At 40.5% G+C, this 6,035-nt stretch overlaps 1 non-coding gene across 1 annotated transcript; it reads right to left on the bottom strand.

Annotated features, from left to right (window-relative positions):
* Positions 1-247: 247 nt before the first annotated feature.
* LOC141636913 (small nucleolar RNA R71) lies at positions 248-354 on the bottom strand. The gene has a single exon (XR_012541480.1). It is a non-coding gene; the product is annotated as a small nucleolar RNA R71 (small nucleolar RNA).
* Between the last annotated feature and the right edge of the window lie 5,681 nt (positions 355-6,035).

Here is a 6,035-nt window from a genome sequence, read left to right as displayed (position 1 = left end):
CCAATTTGGGGGGATGCCTAGTGAAGACCCTCATTCTCATATGGAAACCTTTTGCGACTATTGTGATGCAATCTCTCAAATGGGTGTGACTCAAGACCAAATTAGATGGGTCTTATTTCCTTTTTCTCTAATCGGCACCACGAAGCAATGGTTGAAGGGCCTTGACAAGGCCACCCTCGGAATAGATTCTTGGAAGAAGTTGGCTCTAGCTTTCTACAAAAAATTCTACCCACTGGAGAAGACTAACATGCTAAGAGCTCAAATTACGGGTTTTAAGCAAAGGGATGAAGAATCTTTGTATGAAGCTTGGGAGCGGTTCAAGGGAATTTGTCGCTCATGTCCTCACCATGGACTTAGCGAATGGTTTTTGGTACAACAATTTTGGAATGGTCTATATGAGGATTCAAGGAACATTCTCAACATGGGATCAAATGGAATGTTCACCGAAGTTGATGACAATCAAACATGGAACAAGATTGAGGAAATGGCGGTCCATAACTCACAATATAGTAGACCTCGCAAGGCCACTAGAGGAGGAAAGCATGAAGTGGACTCCGTTACTCAATTGGGTGCTCAACTTAGTGCTCATATCGACACAATCAATTTGAAGTTTGAAAAAGCTATGGCTAGACTTGAAGAAGTCTCAAAATCACCAAAGCATCATGTTAATGCCATGACGGCATCCTCATCAATCCCAAGTGGGATATGTGAGAATTGTGGAACTTTGGGACATGACCAAGGTGAATGTAGGGGAACAAATGAACAAGTGAATGCTTTCCAAGCATACAAGAGTGGTACCCCTTATTCCAACTATTACAATGAAAACACCAAATTCCATCCAAATCTCTCATACAAAAGCCAAAATGTTCAAAACCCTCAAACAACATACATGAGAAACCAAAATCAAAGACCCTTCTACAATCAAAACCAAGGTTACCAAAATCAAAATCCATACAATCACCAAAATGATCAAGGTTTTGATGTCCAAAAAGCGGTCCTCCAAATGCAAAAGAATCAACAAGAATTTTTCACTCAAATGCAAAAAGATAGCCAAGCAAAGGAAACCACCATCAACAACATCCTAGCTCACACCAAGATGTTGGAAACACAATTGACTCAACTAGCATCTTCAAGCTCACAAAGACAAAAGGGGCAATTACCACCTCAAAGTAATCCCCCTAGACATGAAACGGTTAGTGCCATTCACTTGAGAAGTGGTACAAGGTATGAAGCACCAAGGAAGCAAGTTGAGGATGAAGTTGTGGAAGCTAGTGAAAAGGAAGAAATTGTGCAAAGCTCCAAAGATGGAGAATCATCAAAAGATGAAAGTTCAAAGAAAAATGAAGACAAGGTCAAGGAGAAGGAGCCCACTGTGATTAGACTTCCTTTTCCAAGTCGTCAAGCCAAGCCCAAATTTGATGATAAACTTGGAAAGTTCATGGAAATTGTGAAGAATTTGGAAGTCTCAATTCCTTTCACGGAATTAATCAATCACGTGCCGGTCTATGCGAAGTACATGAAAGATATCCTCACAAAGAAGAAGTCGATCCGGAAGCTTGAGACTATCGCCTTCACTAAGGTGAGTAGTGCAATACTTCAAGGGAGTTCACCTCCAAAGCTAAAGGATCCGGGAAGCTTCTCAATACCGTGTACCATTGGCGACACAACGATCAACAAAGCCTTATGTGATCTAAGGGCTAGTGTGAGTGTCATGCCGTACTCGGTGAGTAAAAGGTTGGGGATGGGAGAGCTTAAATGCACCAACATCACACTCCAAATGGTCGATAGATCGACAAAGACACCATTAGGGATATGGGAAGATGTCCCCGTACAAATTGGGAAGTTTTTCATCCCGGTGGACTTTGTCATTGTTGATATGGAGGAAGATTCCAACATTCCAATCATTCTAGGAAGACCTTTCCTACACACCGCGGGTGCGGTGATTGATGTGAAACATGGTGAGCTCACTCTAGAAGTGGGAGATGAAAGCATAACCTTTAATCTTGACAAGACTATGAGAGCTCCTCATTTGCATGAACCATGTTTTATGATTGATCATTATAGCCGAAAGGATGAAAGGAAGAAATCGGAACTCCAATGGAAGGAAAAAATTGAAGATGCTCCATTCAAAGAGCAAGTGAATTGTGACAAGGAGAGCTTGCAAAGCTCGTCAAAATCAACCAAAGAAGAAGAGGATGGCCTCATTGGCCAAGAGAAGAATTTGGGAGAGTTGTCTCCATCAAATCAAGAGATTTTCAATGATCAACTTAATGAAGTTTGTGGTCTTTGGGACGACGAATTTGAAGGGATTTTTAATCCCTACATTGATAATGACATCGATCAAGACCGACAACAAGGGCCAAGGTCTATTGAAGACCTCTACCATAATAATGAACAAGCTTTCGATTACTTTTTCAAGGTGTTGAGCAACATCAACAACACATTGGACATGCCCCCTTGACATCTCATCAAGAATAAGAGTTTGGTGGAGTCCTCCCTAAACCACCATTTGTAAATATTTCTAACTCCCTAACTCGCATTTCAATTCTTGTATTGCATTTTTGTCATCTTTGGATTTTTATTTGCTTTGATCAAGATATTTGTCATGTTTAAGAGAAGTGAGGGAGGGACTAACAATCTCAAATTGATGTGTAGTGCTTTCGCTTAGTGTGGGGATGGCAATTGCCTAGGCTATCCATGCCTTAGTAGTGCCCCCACAATGAAGAAAATAAGATTTGAAGAAGAATAGGAGGTTGATAAGGGACATGCTTTGTACACGGATGGGAATCGAATCCGGGTACAAGGGGAAGAATCCGAATGGATTGGGAGAAGACGCTGTCTTCATGCAATCCGAGCATCTTTGGGATGAAGACGCACGTCCCTATAAGCTGAAATTTTGAAAGATTTTTGACTGTAAGAGAATCCGGGCTTCCTGAACTGAAATACGCCCGTCTCTGATAATCCGTCCGTCTTGGACAGAAGACGCCCGTCTTCTCTGCTGAGGAAAACAAGGAAAATTTCCTGGACTCAAATCCGTCCGTCTTCGTGCAAAATCCGCCCGTCAGTATCAAGCAAATCCGAGCGTCTTCTTCTGAATCCGCCCGTCTTTAGGCGAGTTTTATCAAACCCAGAAAGTGCAGAATCCGCCCGTATTGGGCAGAATCCGCACGGATTGCCCCTGCAGTTCGAATTTTTCGGTCTTTATAAAATCCCTCCCGCCTTCATTCATTCATTCATTCATTCATAACACTACTTCAAAACATCAAAACCCTTATCCTCTCTATCATAAAAACAAAATCCCTCAACAACATTCACCAAAATCAAATCAAATCATCCTTCTAACAACCAATCAATCACTCCTTTTTCAATAAAAATCAAAACCAAGAGCAAAATCTTCAACTTTTGTGTCGATTTGGGTGCACTACAAATTGAAGATTTTTCATTCTTTTCTTGGTTAGTTCATCAATGGCAAGGACTAAGGGAGCAACAAAGGCACCAAAGACACTTTCGCAAAGGCAAAAGGCTCTTCAAGCAAAGAAAGTATTGGCTATGGTGGTAGCAACACCAAACTTGGAAGTGCAACAACAACAACAACAACCTTCTATGGGAGCAACAACATCTTCTACTCCGGAAATCGATCAACTTTTGCAATATCCGGAGGTAACTTTTATTTCCAAAACCCATAGAGATACTTTTGCCAAGTTTGCTAGGAAATCAATTCAATCCACCAAATTTATTTGTGAGGACACCTTGGGAAAGTTGGGTGTCCTTGAGCAAACTAGAGCCTTTTTCAAAGCCATGGGGTTAGAGAAATTGTTTGAATCAAAATAATTGACATACCCCTCCCTTACCTTGGAGTTTTTGAGTTCTTTGAAAGTCACCAAAGTTGAGAGTAGGGAGAATCTCGAGTTTCGTCTAGCTAATGTTAGTAGACGCATTTCCTTTAGGGAATTGAGTGAAATTTTGGGTCTTAGTGATGAACCGAGTTATTTAAGAACTATGGAAAGTATGACCCCGACCCTCTTTGGGAGGTAATTTCCGGGAGGAAATTTGAGGACTTTCATGCGAGTCGTTCTCTTTTAGTCCACCATCCGGGCATAAGAGTATAGCACAAGGTCATAGGCAATACCATTATTGCAAGGAAAGATACCAACCATTTCACCAAACTTGATTTTATTCTTCTTGAATCGGCTTTGAACATTGGAAGAGTGCACACCAAGCCTTTAAACTCTTTGAGGCTTTTGGTAGATAGATGGCTCAACATTGATTGTAGGAAGAAGGGCACTACCGTTATTGTCAATGGCGGCCTAGTCACTATCCTAGCTAAGTACTTTGATCCTAACTTCAATAAGGATAACAGGTATAAAGCAAAGGAGGGTGGTCATCTTGTTGATTTGCATACTATGATACACAAGTACAAGTGGGTTGCTCATAACCCTCTTGATACCAAGTATGGATGGCTCACTAGTGAAGCTAGATCATTCACCTTGCCTTCAAAGATTTGTCGTCTAAGCGTCCACCGGACCAATTATCTACTTCCCCTTTCTAAAGAGGCCGAGTATATTATTCAACAACAAAAGGGTGAACTTGAAATGCCCTCCTCTTCCATTGTCATACCACCCTACCCCTTTGAGTATCAAGAGTTCAAGCCGGAAGGAGTTGAAGCTAGAAATGATTATTTGACTCTCCTCATGCAAGCAATGCACAAGCAAGCCTTTGAGGACCGGAAAAATGCTTACTTGGCTCAATATCCACCCCTCCTACACTTAGCTAGGCAAGGACTACTTGACCCATCATGTCCTTTGCCTAGTTGGGCGGATAGAGAAGTCCTATTTCCGGGTACACCAAGGGTCGTTTCGGGTGACAATGAGGTTGTTGGTAATGAAGAAGTTGATGATAACATTGATGAGGAAGCAAGTGAAGAAGGAGAAAAGGATGATGAGCAAGATGAAGAGGCAAATGAAGAGGGAAGTGGCATTGAGACCACTTCAAATGAGGAAAGTGATAATGGTGATGATATGATGGAAGATTAGCAAGCCTTGGAGGCTCCTACCCTCTCATGGTTTGTCTATTTCTCTCTTTGTTTTAATTATAATTTTGATCATTGTTGGAGTAGTCCTAGCACCATAGAGGACTCACACCTCGGTACCATTGAGGTGTTCTCATTTTATTGTTCCCATTTTCAAAATCCAAAATGACAAATTAGTTTCATGCATTGCATAGTGTGTGCATGAACTACACCCATCCTTGGACATTAGCAATAGTGTCTAACTTGGTTTGGGGAAGTTAATGCATACACAACGGGAGGTAATCTAAATTATCCTCTCCGTCATAACAAAAACCATGCATCATGTAGTGTAGCTTAGTATAGATTGCATTTAGTATAGAAATCATGCATCATCTTTGCATAATTTCCATCACTTTGGCCATTGAGGACAATGCCCATATTAGCGTGGGGATGGGAATTCTAACATTTAACTCTTATTCAAAAAATCCAAAAAAATTGAAAAATTTCGAAAATCATAAAAATTTGAAAATTGAAAAACCCAAAAACATGTTTATTTCCCTTTGTAGTCTTGTGTATATATTGTTTTGTATATATTGTGTTTGTTCTATCCTTGTTCACATTGATTGACTACGCCACATCCGAGACATGAGGATAATGAAGACCGCATGGTATGATCTTTCCAATCTCCTTTTTCCTCTTTATGTTAGTGACTATGTGGCTTTATTTTGATTGATGCGGTATAACAATGTGAATTTAGGACTTGCATTTAGTTTATATGTCATATTAGTTGATAGAATCACTTGCATTAGGATGTTTATATTAGTTTCATCATGGCATGTAGTTGCATGTTAGAAATGTTTTGAAAAATGCCTAATTAGGAACTTTGACAAGAGCAACTAAGCCATTACAAATACTTGTTCAACTTAAGACTTTGCCTACTAGAATGGTTGTAAAACACCCTAGATAGTGTCATACTAGTGTCTTTTGACCCATGACCCAAGGCCTAGTCAAGGGTTTGCATGTGAGT

The sequence above is a fragment of the Silene latifolia genome, chromosome Y (assembly GCF_048544455.1).
Source record: "Silene latifolia isolate original U9 population chromosome Y, ASM4854445v1, whole genome shotgun sequence".
Lineage (NCBI taxonomy): Eukaryota > Viridiplantae > Streptophyta > Magnoliopsida > Caryophyllales > Caryophyllaceae > Silene > Silene latifolia.
Note: the sequence above shows the minus strand (reverse complement) of the source record. Positions and strands in the feature narration are given on the sequence as shown.